Here is a 19,879-nt window from a genome sequence, read left to right as displayed (position 1 = left end):
GATACAGAATGAAAAGTAAATCAACACGTCAAATATATACATGAAAGATCATCAAAAGTAGCTCATAAACCAAAAAAGAACACTTTAAAGCCATGTCTCATAACATGGAACGCATGGAACGTATTTAACTAATTCAGATTCACATCTTGTATTCTCATTTTCCTGTCTTCAATCTCCATCGTACAAATAGGTATATCCTATCTAACATACAAGATACAAATTTTGCCACCAACTGGTAAATTTTGCTTAACTCAAAGTTTCAGTATACCGCACTGATGAGATTCACTTAAAAGTATGAATATTCATGATGTAAAAATCAATATTTGATCAAAGTTGTAATAGATTTTAATTTAATATTCCATTTGATGGAAATAGTATACATATTCACATGAATTTTCCTTCAAGAATGCTAAACTAAAAACTTAAATGGAGTAAATAGAGGTGTATAAGGCTACTGAAAATTGCACCAATTCATAAATCACCTGTAAAACCTGCTGAAAATAACGATTAGGTAATACAATTTAGTTGGATAAAGAGGAAGCAATAGGTTCATTATCGATTCACAACAGATAGAAACGAAGTTGCGCTTATCTGGAATTCTATGACCTTTCAATGCAATCTATACTTATCCTAATTGGTTAAGAAATATGTTCATGCTTTTTTTACTTTCGACTTTGTAAAACCATTAGAATAAGGATGGCAAAGCATCCCAGGCTTTGCAGAATGCTCGAAAACGTGACTCAAATGCTATACATCAAAAGTACTTTCGCATCATTTACTGTTTACCGATTTTCAACCGATTTGCATCGATTAATAAATCACCCAAGAGATCCCCTAAAATAATTAAAAATAATAGAACTGATTTCCGGACAAAATTTATTTATAGGTTCATAAGCGGTCTACAACCGATTGGAACCGATTTATAAATATTTCCCAAAATACACCTTAGGAGTAACAATTGAATTTCGGATAAAAATTAGTTATCGGTTATGAACCGGTTCAGAACTAATCGGAACCAGTTCAATTTTATTATAAATCGCAAGACCTCTCCAACGAGCCCATATGTGATACCATGCAATTGAGAAATATGAACTTTAAAGCCTTTTGAACCTTAGACCTTGAAAAACCGTTATTAGGAATTATTCAACGCTATTTTCGTATAAGGACGAAATGCCCGTCTGGACAACCTCCAAAATATATCCAAAAATGAAAATAAATCGTAAGACGCGTTTTCGAGGAATCCGAAAAAGATGGTTTAGGAGGGGAAGGGGTAAGATGGAGGAAAATGAGAAGCATATTAAAGGTCCCAAAATCGCCTTTGATATAGGGGAAACCGCGCTACCTCCTGACGACTAAAGTTTCGAACACTTCAATATTTTTAATAATTTTTAAATTAATTTGGCCCATTTTAATATTATATTGTAATAGCTAGTCCAATGCCTCATATTTCCAAAAAAGAGGTAAGGGACTATTTCCATTAGGAAAAAAACTTGAGCTGTCCAAAGCTTGAGTCGTCTGAACGTAGCGCGTTTTCCCTTAAGGCGTCTACACATTGGGGGCAATTTTCGTCAAAAATTGCGTTTTTGACAGAAATTTGACGTTTCCCCCTACAACGCTGCAGGGAATTTCCTTCAAAAAAGCAATTTTTGACAAAAATTTCTCCCAATGTGTAGAGGCCATTACTGAAGTTAGAAATACTTTTTGAAACACTTTCCCAATTTATATATTACTGAAAAAAAAATATTTCGTTGAATTGTTCGTAATTGTTTGTTAGTTTCCACTAGAGATTTACGAACTCTTTGTAAATCGTATAATCCACAAAAAAGTTTGTATTTTCTTCACAAACATTGAGGCCATTTACATCGTCGCATTAGATTGAGATTGGATTGTCCCAAAATCCGAATCCAATCTTGTCTGTTTACATCGTACTGTTGAGATTGAATTGGATTTTTAGCGGGATGCCATTTTTGTGAGGTTATAAATAATATTTTCAATTTAAGTTGGATATTTTGCTTAAGATTCTTAAATTTAACTACACAATTTGCTTAATATTACGTTCATATCCTTGTTTAAGGAACTCTGCAAAAACTTCTTGGTTGCGATTTTTTTAGTTATCATCACAACAACCTCCTTCTCCTGATCAATTTAGAAGAGGAGCTTAGTCTCCTTGCTTTGCCACCTCTTTTAAACTTGTCATTGCCCATATCCTTGCACAATACACAAAAAAAGTCCTGAAAATTTTATTTTGTGCGACTTCCTTACTAAAACAACACAAATGATAGGTTAGTTTTAACGTCAAATGCAACTCCGAATTTCGCTTCGCGCGCTCCGAAAATGTTTGGGACAGTTGGGACAATTTAAATCCAATCCAATTCGATACGAGGGGTCCGAGGGGTCGTATTGGATTTGCCGTTTATATCGAGAAAAATTAAACAAATCCCAATCTAATGCGGTGATGTAAATGGCCTCATTGTTTGTAACACGATCACTTGATAAGCATTTTTTTGTACTTTTTACCAAAAATTTGTTTGTAAATGTCTTTAAACACACAGAAAAAAAGAATTTTGTCATTTGTTCGTCAAGTGATGCGTGTTACGAACAGTGTTTGTGTAAATGTACAAACCCTTACGAACTTTAAGTGAGTTATATTATTTACGATCGTAGGGGGGAATTCGGTCCCCCATTGCATTAGGACAGCTTTAAAATTGGGCATTTTCCTATTTTTAAATTAAATTGGTCCTTATTGTGATATAAATTAGCTTCACAAACCAATTGTGAAGCTAAATTACATTAAAATAAGTCTCAAATCGTTATAAAAAAAATAGCAAAAGAAAGTCCAATTTCAATAGTACCACAATTCAAAGACGCCCTACTAAGTACTTAAGAGGAATTAACAAACATTTACAAAAAATTTCACAAACGTGTGTACAACAAATTTAATGATTATTATCTTGTTATGATACACACACTATATATAATTCTACATTAAGCCTAATTGAAAAGTTTCCTTTCTCATTATAAATTAATCATTAATTATTGTTAATTAAAAATTAATTATTACTGACTCTGCACTAAAATAACTTACTACAGAAACTTAAATTTTCAAGATGACCTATTCATGATTCATTTATTATACGGAACTTTAATTCAATAATCGCAAAAATACCGGGAATAACCATCAGAACAGCACTTTGCAAAAGGCAATATTTGACCTTTCGTCCCATTCTACAAGTGTCTATTCATCAAATACGCTTAAAGTTAAATATATCACTCACTGAATTAACCCTTTGAAGATGATAAGGACTCTGAGGAAAGAGTAACCGTAGAAATCGATGTCCTGCTAATTTAGAGGGTTTATAAAATTTGGGAAATTAGAGTTTTTCTATTTATATAGCACTCAACCCTTAAAACATCGTCCAAAAAAAAAGAGGAAGTGGAATTCATTTTTTGGAAGTACATTATAGCGACGTTCAGTGGTCCGATATCAAGTCTTAGATAAAAGTTTTTCACCGATCATAGAAATTTATCTTAAACTCTCTAGCACTGTACTTCGTCACTGACCAGGTCTTTGTCAAAAAAAATTATCTCGGCCTGAAGAACTGATAATAAAAACAAAGAGGATTTAAGTTAAGGATAAAAGTAGGGCAAGGCATTCAGGCTTTGCACACACTGGCTTCAAACACTTCATTTTTTGCATTAAGGAATCAGATCTATCTACGCCAATATACTTTAATAGTTAGACTTAAGTCACACATTTCCTGAAAAAATTAGGTCAGATTCATTAAAAGAATATGAGAAAAATATTAAGTGTTCGAAGCCAGAGTCCGCTCGAAGCCTGTAAGCTTTCCCCGTATATTATTTTTTAGAGTTTCCCGCTATTTGCCAATACTTTTGACATCTTTCTTAATATGTCAATTTCAGTGGATATTGGATATGTGATTAGATATGACCCACTCATCCTCAAAGGGTTAAAGTCCTATGAGACCTCAAACATCACACGTGTCTAGAAAATGCCTATGACACCAACAGAATGTGTTAAAAGAGAAAAACACGAGTGGAAAATATTAATTAGGTGCTAGATATCCTACATAAAACTATACAGAAATACTTTCAATGAAAGAACACACCCAGAAATATCGATAGATATAATGAAATTAATTAAACATACAGCACACTTTTGCTGAAGGGAAGTAAAATTCGTCCCATTCGTCCAAAAGGAGACATGGTTGAAAAAGACACACGATATTAGCCTCGAAAATACCCACATCAGCCGCATGATAAAAGGGTTTAGTGTCGTAAGGGGGTTACTTTCTGAATCACCGAATCACCACATTTTACATCCCTTTACATTGAAGTTTCACCATTGAAAAGGATATCTCCCCAATGTATATAATGCCCTATTTGAAAGACGATCAAGTTGGAGGAAAAAGCTTTTCGCACCCGTACAGATTTTCCACTGTTTTGTACTGTTAGGTGGCATGTTGAGGGACTTTAGCTCTTTTTTTTTACTCTCCTTTCGCCTCCTAACATGTCGAGAATGCCGGAGAAATGACAAGAGTTTGTGAACACATCCTCAGACATCTCTCGAGTATTGAGAGAAAATGATTGATTTGCCATCGAGTCCATTATATCTAACTCACATCACAATCAACGTCAAAGTCAATACAAGAAGAAGAAAATCTAACATATTTTATCTTACAAACTCTATTATTTATTTAATGTACTAAGAGGTTTCAATAGCTAAAAAAAAAGGAATGAGATATTGACTCCTTTGATGCGAAGGTCCTGATTTCTTATTTCAAATTTTTATCCAGTGAAAAATGTTATGAAAGAAAAATCCTTACTAGGGGAAGTGTGCCAAATTTCGGCAAGCTTCTAATTTCGGCCACTTTGAGTGTAATTTCGGCCATAGAAATAAATTAATTAAAATTATGTATGTGGGTCATATAAACGTATTAAACTAAATATTAAACTCGTTCCGTTTGACGTTTTGAAATTTTCTATCCATTGCGTCACAAAAGGTGGTCAGAAAAAAGGTGGCCGATATTTCACTCAAAGTGGCCGGAATACAACCCAAAGCAACGTCCAAATCATTATTAATTTTTCGTGATTTAAAGAAAGCAAAGATTATAAACTAGTTTTCAAGGTTCCACACAACCTTTCCGAAAAGGAAGTAACAAAAAATATCAATATGAATTAAGAATATTGCATTTCAAACTTAGGACTTCGGTGCTTATATGCAGCTATGCCGAAATTTGGCACACTTACCCTATGTCCTTCCAAAAAAAGCGAAAGAAACATCCTCTTTAAGGTTAATTTTTAATAATTTGATATACAACGGTGTTTCTCAAGGTGAAGTTCCACCTCAAATACACAGGCAATTCAGCAAAATAAAATTGGAAAACCACGTATTATATCACATTTTAACCACATTTCCATGCAATTCATTATTTCCATGATTCCCCCATGAAAAAAAGCACCTCTCGCTACAGAACCAAAAGTCGTTATACACGTGACATAGAATAATTATGCTCGATGGCATTAAAGTCCATGACACGCAGTTAAAATGTTACCCCATCGAACACAAATACTGACGCTCAACAGTGTTTAATTATTCGCTTTTGGGGAAATTTTGTGAAAATTTTGTCACACTTTCCCTTCCCATATTTTTGGTCGGTTCACTCCATTTTCATTTTATTCTACAGAAATTTCTACACATACTGCGAAAAGCTGACAAAGTTATTGATTAAGCAAAAAAAAAGCTAGCTTCCTCACCCATAATTTGCTTCTGACACACTTCTCCTACCTTTCCCCAAATATCAGAAAACATCATTATAAAAACATACTCTCGCTGTTTTTCCTCTGGAGTCCATCTACCTTGTTTGTTTATTTGTCAAGTAAAATATACTCATAAAATTATCAGGAAAAGAGGCAAAAAAAAGTTAATTATCTTTGTTCTATCTTGCACCAGAAGCATACTTTTGAGTACAAAAAAAAACAGGGTGCATTTTAGCCTCAAAGCATAATAAAACTGCATGGAAGTAACACCAAAAGATGCCAAAGTGGGCACTTCAATGAAAAGGTTCTTGGCATTCCCTATCACATTGCAAATATTGATTTTTCACTAAAAACCCTCTCGTTGGTACGGAAAATTTCATATTTGTCTTTTCTTCTACTCTTGTTCTCATTTGCACGCTACTTTCTCCCTCTCAATGGATTTTTCCGCTTTTCCCACTTACACAGGGGAATCATTGTGAAGAAAAAGGTTGAATTTTCCACTCCAAGATTGAGCGATTCAATTAAAAATTAATTGTCATCACCTTTTTTCGAGTGAAAAATTACGTCACGCCGTATGAAAAATTATGGAATTCACTGGTGTTATCGATTGCGTTGTATGTGTAATTAAACATAGTGTGGAAGCACTACGTGATACTATTTTCATAAAAAAAAGTTAAACAAAAAATTGAGAAAATATAGGGGAAAGTGCTCTCCTTTGGAACGTTCATGCCTTTGAATAATGTGAATTTCTTTTGTTTTCGTAAGAGATTGACACTAAATTATCATGGAATTATCAACAATTGACGATAAGCCAACTAATATTTAATAGAAATGTGTAAGTCTGTTAGGAAAACTAAAAGAAAATTCGCATTATTCGAAGGCATGAACGTTCGAAGGTAGAGTACTTTCCCCTATAGGGGATGTCTTTCAGGTTTCGCACAGCTTTGAACACTTCATATTGTCCCCATATTTCTTTAATGAATTTTATCTATTTTTCTTTTCAGGAAATGTGTGACTTAAGCCTAGCTATTAATAAAATATAATGCCAATAGGTCAGATTCATTAAAGGAATATCGGAAAAATATGAAGTGTTTGAATCCAGAGTATGTGCGAAGCCTCAAACACTTCTACTTATATTTTTTCAATTCTTTGTATTTGTTCGCAAATGTTTGTGATAGGGGACTTACTCGTGTATCGTATAATCCACTAACAAATTGGTAAAAATTTGTATTTTTTCGCAAAAATTTTTCATAAAATGATAACTTAACGAGCAATTATTGTTTCTTTACAAATATTTGTTTATAAATATTTATAGATGTACAGAAGAATGTTCGTAAAATTTTGTCATTTTTTGTAAAGTTTTTCCGGACAAACAAAAGTGTACGAACAAACGTTTAAAAGAGAACAAAAAATGTTCATCAAGTGATCAAGTTACGAACAACGTTTGTGAAAAAATACAAAGTTATACGATTTACGAGCTTTTCGAAAGTTCCCAGTGAAAAATAACAAACATTTACAAAACATTTCATAATTTTTTTGTGTAGTAAGATGGAAAAACTTTATGTAGACAAAAGGATACTTTGAATCACATTATCACTAAAAATATGATACCATTTTACCTTGAAAAACCATGAGCTTGAATTTAAGCATATCCAGAAATGAAAAACATCGTACAACGCGTGTTCGAGCAATACCAAAAATAATAGTTTTGGAGGAAAAGTGTTTGTAGTGGTAAATGAAAGTCATGTTAACCGTTCTTAGATTGGGAGACGGTCCGTCGTGGGCCCCAAGTCTCCATCTCTAACCATTTGGCCTCTTGAGCTGTCGATGGACGGACAGACGGACAAACAGCGTGCCATAATTTTCCAAAAGTCACCTGAATCAAGTGTCAGTCTAGGTAATCTCTAAAACATATCCAAAAAGGAAAAAAAAGAATCGTACAACGCGTTTTAGAGCAATACTAAAAAACATCGTTTTGGAGAGGAAGTGGAGGGGTCGAAAGAAAATGAGAGACATTTTAATGATCCCAGGTTCGACTTATGGGGGGGGGGGTCGCCCGAACATCCCAAGACTTTATCTGTAATCGATTGGGCTCTACGTGGCCGGACGAACAGACAGACAAAAAGACAAAGAAAGGTGTCATTATTTTTCATAAATTATCTGAAACGCGAAGACATGTTGAGAGAAGTGGTCCCCGGGGGATGGAATGTGGGATTTTTTTTGGGAGCTGGAAAAATCGAGGAATTATAATACCGCTCTCTCTTTGGATTTCCAGCAGTAAATAATCTCTTTTGGGAACGTACTTTGATACAAACATTTGTGGTTTTTACCGTGTTTGTGGAAAAAACCTCGAATAATAAAAGAACAAAAAAAAAGTAATAAAACCCAAAGGTTCATCCACCATAGTTGCCAACACGGGTTGAAAACAAATTGATTTACCATAAAAAATACATCGTCAGCAAATGCGTTAGCTCCCATCAAAAGGTCTTGAATGAAAAACACTCCTCTTTTTCCAACACAATCAATTCTTTCATAATCGCAAACATTGAAGGTGGACAAATTGATTCATCGACCGGCAAATTGTGAGTACAATAATCAGCTTAAGATAAGAAATAAACCCAAAAATTGTTCACGATATTGGTGTGATGGTCTGGAAAGAAACCGCGCATTTGAATGTTTTCCCACATCGAACAAGTGACGAAGACCAATATTTATGCACAAGTGGTAAAAAGCGAAGGTGTAAATTGCAAGTACATATCAGTTGCAAATTATCGCTCCAATTATATCCATCAACTCGTCCACAAGATAGACAAATAGAGCTGTTTTTTTGGAACACCCCACAAAAGTCATTACATATTAATTACTTTCGTGTTTACGAGTTTTTCAACACACTCTCTTTTCCCATCGAATTTAATGTTAGGAAAAGATCGCGATGAAGGGCAATAATTCGCTATCAAAATAATTTTCGTGCTTCAAACTTGCTGAATATTGTTTTATCGATAAACTTCACATATCCACAAGAGAGTCTTTGAACAAATATTTAAAGTAACCACCAGAGAACTGAGGAAAAAACGATTAAAAAACACTCTTGATAAGTCCTCACAAGCTTATCATAGATGTGATCCGCAATACGTGAAACTTGGAAGAGTTTCCAGCTCAAGTAGTAAGTAAATTCAAATGTTAACAGAGGGGTAGCGCCAGAAGTTATAGCAACTTAACCTAAATATAATTAATAAAATAGTAAGTCAATGAATGTTGTCCAAGGGACACTCGGGCACCAGCGAACATGGGGTAGCAGCGAACAGTGATTTTTATTTCTAAACTATTTGAACTATGACGTTTATTTCTTCAGTGGACAAGGATCCCTAGTATTTACGAATTGATACAGGTCTTGTCCTCTGAAATCTAATAACTAATTAAGAATTCGCAGCATTCTGTGCAACTCCGTGTTCAGTAGTACCCCGGATTCCCCTACTAAAAATATTTGAATGGAATTTAAGACATGCCAACACTGGTATTTTGCTAAAAATTGACTTCGTGCAAAATTTATTTAAAAGCCTATTTCCAAAAACGGATTCACAGTAGTAAATTGATTAGGTCTATTCCAAATTTATCTGATTTAGAATACTTCATTTCATATTTTTTCACAATTTTCCTCTTAAAAACGCTTGATTTTTCTTGCATGGATTTTATTGGTAAGGAGAAAAAATCTAAATTCTTTCAATATTTCGAGAATATTTTCGAAATTTTCGACCTAACGATTTTTAGTACGGGTTCTGAGTGAGTCTGTCGATGGACGTATCACAAAGCAGTAGTTCATGCATGTAACACTTTCGAAAATATAAAATTTTGGGAGATAGGGTAAGTGTGCCAAATTTCGTCATAGTTGCATGCAAGCGTCAAAGTCTCAAGCTTGAAATGTAATATTTTAAATTCAAATTGATTTTTTTATTCTTTCTTCTTAAAGAGTGTTGCTTGGAATCTTGTAAAGAGTTTACCGTCTTTATTTACTCTAAAATCATTCTTAATACATTTTAAAATGAAAAAAAAATATAGACATAGCTTTGGTACCCTATTTCGGCCACCTTCATTCTCATAGTTCCTTGCCCTTCGGGAATTCTTCTAATATCTTTTTCACGTCATCTCGTTTGTCGAAGTTACATTTTTTGTTATTGTTTTGCATTGTATAATCTCTAGAGTACGTAAAATCTAAAAGTAGATGGAAATTTAAGGAACAAAAAAGTTGGCCGAAATTGCAAGCTGGCCGGAATTTGGCACACTTACCCTACTAATAGGATGAATGGAAAGAATTTAACACTAGGGGAAAGCGCGCTACCTTCGGACGATTAAAGCATCGTACAATTAATTTTTTCAATTTCTTTTAAATTAATTTGGCCCACTGTAACATTATATTTTAATAGCTGATCCAATGCCTCAAATTTCCAGAAAAGAGCTGTGTGTAAAATCCATTAAGAACATAGGAAAAAATTGAGTCGTCCGAAAGTAGTGTGTTTTCCCCTAATTAAATTTATCATCCATACAAAAACATCTTCCTCTAAAATTTGCGAAGTGTGTCATCTCTTTGTATGCATTTCCCTATTAAAAGAGTCCACTTCTGTTCTGAACGTCTCAATTGCAAGAGCTGTGATTGCAAAGAATCACAGTTAAAATTGACTCAATTCTCTTGTTATAGCTACAAAAAAATACAACACCACTATTGCAAATATTTAATGTCATAAAATATATCGAAATTTACATTTTACATTTTCATAAAGCATGTACCGAAAAAAGTTTAATCAATAAATATTACTTCCGTTTATTTTTGCGCTCAAGTTAATTCGAAATTCATATCACGTTTTGCTTGAAAATTTATTTTTGATCTCTTTTTTTTTTGTTGAAAAATCAACCGCATTCCGGAATTTAGTTGATTTTTTTAAGGATGTATTTTTAAGATTCAACGTTTAGTCTTCGTGTATTTTGTGTATTTGTTTAAAACACTGGCGCCTAAGAAGTCATATAGGAGATGGCAAAAGAGAAAACTTGGCACAGAATGATAGAAAATCCCTTGGGAAATGTCTCACAGTGAAAGATATTCCTTGTCCATCCAGCACTTTAAGAAAAATCCCCAAAGTTTGTTTGTCTCATAAAACACTCTCAATGGATATTATTCTTGTTGTTTTCCACAGACTTTTCCAAGAATTAGAAATCTTCATTAATTCAACAGTAATTGTCAACTTGAACTTTTGTGAAAAATTTAATGGGCCAGTGTTCATTTTTTTCATTAAGTTAAAAGTTTGAGCAAGATGTTTCGTCGTGTCTACAAATTTTAACTCAAGAAAATAAATATTTGTCACTTTTCTAATTGAAATAATTTGACACAGTTAAGGAGCATAAAGTATTACGATTTCCCTGGAACAAGAACTACCATTTCTACCAAAAAGCAAACATTACCAATGAAAACAAAGAGAAAGGCATAACAAAACATCTCCCCTTCAAAGTGTATCCTCCAAAAATCTCCACAATACTAAAATTCACCGCATAACTATTCAAATTTCTATTAAACTTCACAATACACGAATCAAGAGGGTGTCAGGGGAGCCCTTGCCATTTAATATGATAACAATAGCAATACAATGCAAACATGAAGAAAATGAGAAAATTCATTGAAGATGATACACCATGGTAACTCTCAACAAGCCTTCGAAGGGAAAATACCAGGGTATTTCATAGGGAAGATTCAACAACACACAACATTATATTCAATACAGAAAAACATTGAAAATCATTGTTGAGTAAAAACGAAATTATATCTTGGGGGTCTATGGGCACAATTTAGATCCTGCGAGTAAGTTGCGTTAACGGTTCTGCAACAAAACAAATATTTGCAAAAGATGATCTCTATTTCAATGGTAATAAAACTAAAGAATATTAAAAAAAAAATACAATGGTCTCGTCTCATACTATCAGAAATTTAAAAAAAATAAATAAATAAAGCTGCAAGACATTTTTCAAAAATCGTATTTTTATTTTAAATACTAAATCCTCAACTTGGAAACCGCTATTCATATAGTTGGATAGCGTTTGTGACACAACTGACCCACATGTGTGAAGTTATGGTTGTGAGGTCAGTCATTCACAAACGATACCCAATTAGAATTCCGACAGATATCGCAACTCAAAGTTTTTTGACTAAACAGCATTTGCAGGAAGTGCTACTTTATCACTTTAACGTGAAAAAAATCAGTAAAGCTCGTCATTTGATTAAAGGTGTCCATATCCAACACATACCATCGAGAATCACCCGAGAAAATTAGTTAAATGCTTTAGAAATGGTGATTTCGATTTAAAAAACCAAAAGACCAAAAACAATTAATGGAGCCGATCTGTAAGGTGGTCTTCAGGGTAGATGTTTAGCCCAGTTCCCGAAGGTATCAAAATCCTAAATAAAAAGCAATTTTATTTGTTTTTTTATCTGATAAGATTCTGATAAGATCATTTACTCTTAATATTCAATTTTAAGTCAAAATTCTCCAAAAAAATCTTAGGTATAAAGCCCATATAAGTCTTTCTGGATAAAGATTATGAAATTAACTTTCGAGGTCGTTAAATGGGCCTAAAAAAACCAGGCAAAAATTCAAAAATCCACTTCCTAAATTTTGTCTTTGCGGTATGAAAGAAGAATTTTTCAGCATCGAAATAGTACAGGCGATAGGAAATGGCTATTGTTCGAGTACCGTAAACCCTAAACTTTGTTGCTTTCACCTAATAGAGACTGCAAAATCTGAAAAACGGCCAAATATCTCCAGGAAGAAGACAATGTTCATTTGGGGGAACTAACTAGGGATTATACATTACATAGACTCTTGCTAATGCAGCTCTTTTAAGATCGGGCTACTTTTTAATTCGGGCGGCAGTTAAACTTGAAAAAAGTGTGTTGACATTTTTAAAGTTTGTCTGTGTTTATCAAATGTATCATATATGCCCAAATTTACGACGGTTTGCCTTAGTTATTATGTGATTTTGCATTATTAAGAAGTTTTAATGCAATTCACAATAAGTATGAGTATCTAAACTTAATATGAGTACATGCAGATGAACAAAAAATCGTTGCATTTCAAATAGTTTAACGCCCGAATTTCTCTCTAAATCGAGTGACATTTCGGTACCAATTGCCCGAATTTGAAAGAATCTACTGTACTAAAATTGGGCGAAACTGTAATTAGTACTTGTTACCAACAACCTTTTATTGTTTCCGCATCATCAAACAACACGAGAGAGTGTTTATCGTAACACAATTACGTTGAGTGGCCTTGTACTGCTATATGGTACAGATCAACACTGCATTCGGATGCCCCACCACCCCCGCTGTATTCTCTAAACTTGGCCCTTTCCTATAATCACTTGTTCCGGTCGATTGTACATGGTTAAGCAGCACTTTACTAATTTCAAGGAATTTGATAATTTGGTGTATGAATGGTTTTGATCAAAAAACATCTCATGATAACTTCAGGATATACATTTATTGCCAAAGAAATGTCAAAAACTGTAGCTAGTAAGAAATTCCTTTTGGAATTTCTTGTGAATTTTTCATATATTTTTATAAAAAAACATCGGATTTCAAGTTGATAACCTAAGCTCCATAATGGCTCCGTTCAAATAACCTTTCGAAGAGACAAAGCCACTCTAAAGCCAAGCCAAACCTATTCGAAAATCTACCGGAAGCCTAAAGTGCAAGTTCATAAACCCGCCGCTTTAGTACTGATTGTTCTGCCATTTCGAATTTCGATATTCTTGACACTTCAAAAAGTGAATTTTTGTGTAATTTTGTGGAATTTCAGGATGACAGAATGTTTGAATTGCTATTTTATTAAAATAAATGTCCTTTTTATGAACTTGCTCACTTTTGAGTAACTCGTCGGTTTAAACGGTTTAAACGTTCGAACTTCCAACGGGTTTTTAGGTAAGTTCTCACTGATATACCTTCGAATTTCGAATCGGTAAAGGAAAACCCTCAACTGGAGAAAGGGGAGAGAGTTCTCAAATCGGGAAGGTTATTACTGGACGAGAGGAATAAGTTTCTGATTTTTTTGCCAGAAGAAAAATAAAATGGATATTAAAACGGAACAAAGCATGCAAATTAAGATGAATTGATAATTATTTTATGCAGATCCACTAGGATTTTATTTATTTTTTTTACTTATTTGATTCACTTTGACTGTAAAAGCAAATAAATTACAATAGGTGTGATTATAATTGCAACTGACTGTCAGAATGCAGCGAAGAAATGGTTTTCCCAAGTATCACAAAAACATGCGCTATAGAAAAATAGAATTAAATTAACTTTAAAATGCATAATACTCCCTCCGTTCCGAAATAAGTCGTACATTTGGCGAAAAATTAGGGATTAAGGAATGGTTTCAGAGAATGTTTTTGTTATTTGCAAATATCTTGTGTATGAACTATCATCCATGTTCAGGGATAATATGGGGATCCTATCACGATGGTAAGTTGAGGAATCGATGTGTTGAAGTTGTCCATTTTTCGCGTTTTTTTCAAAGAGCTCCGGTAGATAGTTAATTACTACAAGATGGACTGTGATTAACATTACAGATTAGAATTTGTTCTAAATTTTTAGTACGCACAAGTAGAAATCAACAGTTATTACCGATATGACATTTTTTATTGCTCAAATTTTGCAGAATGAGCAATAAAATGAACATCCTTTTTTACGTGTTCGAATATCTGGATGCAAAATAGTGAGATATAGGGACTTGGGACCTTCAGCGGACCCCCCATAAGTTGACCCTGGGACCATTTATACGTTTTTCTAAAACATATCCAGAATTGAAAAAAAGAAATCGCACGACATGCTTTCGAGCAATCCCAAAAAACATTATTTTGGAGGGGAAGGGGAGGGGTGGGGGCAAAATAAAGGACATATTAATGGTCCCAGGGTCAACTTATGGGGGGGTCCCCCGAAGGTCCCAAGTCTGTATCTCTCACCATGCTGCACCTATTTTAGATTGAAAATAAAACTCCAAAAATAAGACATTTTTAAGACATTCGTTCCTCAACTTACCATCAAGACTGGACCCCAATTTTAGTACTGGACATTAGCAATAGTTCTTTACAAGAGATAATTGTTAATACACAAAACATTTACCAACAAACTTTCCCATAATCCCAATTTTTCCCAAACGTATGACTTATTTCGGAACAAAAATTTTTCTCAAACGTACGACTTATTTCGGAACGGAGGGAGTACATCTTACAAACGATTAAAGCAAGTATATGAAAGTTCCATCTAAACAGTGAGTGTACATTTTTATGCCCAGTGTCATGCTTTCGGTGAAAGTGAAGCGTATGAAGGTGGCCAAATTTGTACGAAGCTGAGCATATCGGAACACCTTCGTAAAAATCTTTTTTTTCTAATTTTGTAAAATGGAATTATGAACCTAATAAGAGATTTTCTGACATAGTAATATAACTGATTCGGTTTGCGTGGCATTCAGTAAAAAATCTTAAATTTTGGACATCATTTTCCGTACGAAGCTGCACAAGCTCCCCCTAGATACATTAAATAAATTAATATTAAAGGATTTAAGAAAGGATTCGAGAAAAATTATAAATAAACATTCAATTGAAAATTCTCATTAAAATTTACTAAGAGTAAAATTGATTTTAGCTGAGACAGCATGATCTATCAATTGTTACTGAATACATCATGCTTCCGAATTAAACACAATTTTGCAAATCTCAGTATGATCTCAAATACCGGAAGTTAAACATTTTCATTTCCGACACGTTGTGCGAAGAAATATGAATAAATTCAAATGGAATATGGGTAAAAGGAGCTGAGAAAGGAATTATTAATATTTATTCACATGGAAAAAGAAGCAGAATAGGAGAAGAAATCGATATTTACTTTTCTCTCTTTTCCATACTATTCCATTGCTTTCTTTTCTTTGATTTTTTTTCCTTTTTGGCTCAATGTTCCCAACTTAAATAACAGAAAATATTATGTAGATTACCATTTTCTCCATACCCATTGCTCATAAAATGGAGAAAAAATGTAAGGTACACATCTTGCAGAGAAAAAAAAACATTCTTTTCAATGTTATATTGCTGAAAGAGAAGGATTTTGATGGTCTTTGAGGAGTTTGATGAAAAGTTCTTTTTTGCCTGTTAAATTAAACTTCAAACAATTTCCTCATCAATTTTCCTGTGTATGAAAGATACAATTTATATCCCGCACTTCTCACGGATTTATAGCTGGAGTGAAAAGAATAAATAACACATCATTTATTCTCTATACCAAAAAATCCCTCACAGAAATTTTACATAAATTTAAACAAGAGCAAAATCCTGCATGAAATTTGGTGTAAAACACTCTTTCTATTTAGAATCATTCTTGGACGAAATTTTATATATTTAAAAAGATACTATAGAATCTAACTGAACCATTTGGTAATAGGTTTGTATCGTGCTAAATTAAGCGGTTCGTCTTTAAGAATAAATCATTAATTTCGCCCATAACAACGTCGCCACTTGCGTCAAATAGTGCCGTATAGTTTTTGAGAGTTCTTCAACAGTAAAAGATTTAGGATTAGTTCTTCACTTCACGCTATCATTACACAGTCACATAACAAATTCGTCTATTATTTAAATGTTTTTTTTAAATAATAAATTGTAAAACGCCGAGGGTTCCTCCTCTGGACTACTTAAGATATAGAGGCCAAACGATTAGAGATAGCGCTTCCTGGTCTTTCATAGACCCCCCCTCCTTTACAAATTGCTTAACAATATATTTCTGAACCAAATAAAAAAATGGATACTAATGAAATACTAAGAGCTCTTTTTAATGGCCATTCGATGTTCACTGGGCTTTAATGTTATTCTGCTCCCGAATTTACCATGAAAACTTACCATATGACATTGTCATATTGCTAAAAAAAACTCCCCTACAGATTCATTAAAAGATTATGAGAAAAATATGAAGTGTTCGAAGCCAGAGTGTGCGAAGCATGAAAGCCTTTCCATAATTCGACATTAAATGATGAAAGCACCTTATAGCCCATAATTTTTTTCAACTCATAAAGTTTCAGAAACAATCTAAACGTAACATCGCCGCACTTGGAATGCGTCCAAGTCCATGAGGACTTTTTTTCTCTTCCTCTTGAGACACTCCTACTACCCAATTTCTTGTTTCCTCCAACATTTTTCAATCAACACCTCATCCTCCCGAAAGAAGAAGAATCTTCCAGATTCCACATGCAGAGGAAGATCATGTCTGAAAAAGATACATTTTCTGACACTTCCATGAAAAGAATTCTACTCAAAAGTCACTCTCATGTCTTTTCAGACTTTTTTCTGCATTCTCCCCTCTCCCTTCCCAAAAAGGAATATAAGGTTGTGAAAGTTAAAAGAAAAATCTTATTACATCAATATTCTCTTTCAAATATAATCCCCATACGATAAGATTGGACGAAATAAGCTGAAAGATAAGATTAGACGAGTCGAGACACTATTTTAGTAAATCCCAAAATTCCCAACATTCAGCATATTATTTCTTGTTTGTCCCCAACTTACACCTCAAAATAAATCACGCATCTATTTTTAATTGTATTTCACCTATTCTTGCTTGTTATACAACACAAAGATGACATACTAAAAATATCACAAGAGAGAAAATTTCAGCTGGGGGATAAAGAAAACACTCAACATATAAATTGACAAATTAGAGAATGCCATAAATTATTCTCTTCCACTACATCCAATTATTAAAATGTTAGAAACACAAAATGAAAAATATCTCAACTTTTGCACAAATTCAGCTATATTATGTAGTAAAAGGCGATGGTAGGGGACTGAAAAAGTTCCACTGCAAAAGAATCCATAAATTTTAGAAAAATTTTCACAAAAAGCATCCTACTGAGCTGTTCTTACTTTCTGTATTTTTTGCATGGAAAATATATAGTTTATAAATGTAGAGAATTATTTTAGAGAATGAGGTTATGTTAAACCTAACCTAAAAATTCACTTCTTTGGAATATGATACGATTTTTGTGAAAACGAAACTTAACAAACCTTTCTGAAACCATCAAAAGAGTACAGGAATACGGGAGATAGAATGTAAACGCAGAAAAAAATCGTTAAATTGTTCGTAAATATTTGTGAATTCGCAGTGGAAACTTACGAATTGCTCGTAAATTGTGTAACCCACTAACAAGTTCCTAAAAGTTTGTACTTTTTTCACAAACTTTATTCGTAACATGATTACTTGACGAGCATATTTTGTTTTGTGTTTTACAATCATTTATTCCTAAATTTTTGTTTGTCTGGCAAAAATTTACAAACATTTTCATGCGTGTTTACAAACACTAACAAACAAATGCTTGTAAAAGAACAAAAAAGATCGTCAAGTTATCATGTTACGAACAATGTTTGTAAAAAAGGACAAACTTTCACGAACTTGTTGATGGGTTATACAATTTACGATCATTTTTTAAGTATCCTGTAGGAATTGACAATTATTTACGAATTTTTTTACGAAATATTTTTTTTCTGTGAGGAATAAAAATAATTAGGGAGATGCTTAAAGACCCTACCAAAGACGCGTCCTAACGTAATTTAAACTCTTTACATAACAACTATTTCCAGAAAAACGATATGTTTCACATATTTCTAAAGGAAGTTTGACCTAGCCATAGTAGAACCTGAATTGTTTTGGCTATTAAAAGTAAGTTGCGTTGAAGCCCAGCTTCCTTTAGAAATATACGAAAAAATAGCGATCTCAATATTGCCCCAGGTCAATATAGCACCAACTCCTCCTATCCAAAACCACTTAATATGTTCGTGATATATCCTACATGGCAATTGACAATTTGAGACAATAAACCTTTCAACTTTATGGTTTTTGAAGCATGTCAAATGTAAATCTGAAAGCGTTCGTTACGTTTTTTTTTTTAAATTGTGAAGCATATGAGAGAATTATTTCGTGATTTTTGACATTAAACTGCTTCAACTTCGTTAGTGAAGTTTTTTTTTTATAAAAATTGACTTTTAGTGATTTTCATAAAATTTTTGTGTCCCGAAGACCTGAAAACGTTATCTCTAACCGATTGGACCCTAGAATAACGACACTGAGAGAAAAACGGGGGTGCGATTAACATTTTTTTCCTCATAACTTTAACACTTTCTAGGTGAAAAAATATATCAACATTTTTTTAAAGTTAATTTTACATCTTCTTAAGGGTAAAATTAATATGAAAAAGTGTAACTTTAACCGTAATACACCTAAAGAGGGTAATATTTACACCGGTTTCGCATCAATACTGCAGGGTAAAATTAACATTTTCGGAATGATATTTTAACTTTTTTGGATTTATCTTAGTGGAGCAAACAGATAAACATCGTAATGTCATTTTTAGAAAAACTATTAATCTACTAAAACATATTAAAAATAGTCCCTATAGGGGATAAAATTTCGAGGTATCGAAACATCTATGTCAAACTATAAATCTTAGACCAAATAGACATCAGAAATTATTTAGACAGTTTATGTCAGAAAGCTTGTCGTTAAATTCTTCCGCATGAATGAGTGAAAAAGTCTAGGGATGTCTAGGACACTTTTTCCACTTTTTCTTTGTAACAGACTCTTCTTTTCCATGTATTCACTTGACAAATTCATGCTCAATTCTTGAATATCAAATATCTTTATGTAGAAAACAACGTTATCTGACTCAGCATGTAAAATATTTTAAATCATCACACTCATAACTGTTCTTAATATCCAAAAAAATTAACAACTTCGCCATCCTAAAATTTAAAAGTGTCTTGCACCTCCAGAATCCAGATAGAAGAGTTCTTACACAATTTATCCTATAAATCACCCCAAATGGTAATATAAAAATATTGCGATAGAAAAGTTCTCATAGTAAATGTCGAGGAAAATACAAATAAAATAAACTTTCTCGAAGGTAAACACTGAAGTAGAGATAGAGAGCGCAAAGGAAAAGTGGGAAGTTCTTACCACATGAAATTTTCATAATGCAATAGCCATATAATGTATATTTTTTCTTCTCCCACTCCCACAAAATGA

General features: G+C 33.2%; 2 protein-coding genes across 3 annotated transcripts in view; one reads left to right on the top strand and one right to left on the bottom strand.

The window, feature by feature from the left end:
• LOC129804982 (uncharacterized) overlaps positions 1-19,879 on the bottom strand; it is a 74,766-nt gene that overhangs the window by 33,224 nt on the left and 21,663 nt on the right. The gene's annotated exons all lie outside the window — the stretch shown is intronic.
• Positions 1-19,879, top strand: part of LOC129804983 (carbohydrate sulfotransferase 11-like) — a 41,356-nt gene that overhangs the window by 5,135 nt on the left and 16,342 nt on the right. The window lies entirely within an intron of this gene.

Source organism: Phlebotomus papatasi, chromosome 2 (assembly GCF_024763615.1).
Source record: "Phlebotomus papatasi isolate M1 chromosome 2, Ppap_2.1, whole genome shotgun sequence".
Classification (NCBI taxonomy): Eukaryota; Metazoa; Arthropoda; class Insecta; order Diptera; family Psychodidae; genus Phlebotomus; species Phlebotomus papatasi.
Note: the sequence above shows the minus strand (reverse complement) of the source record. Positions and strands in the feature narration are given on the sequence as shown.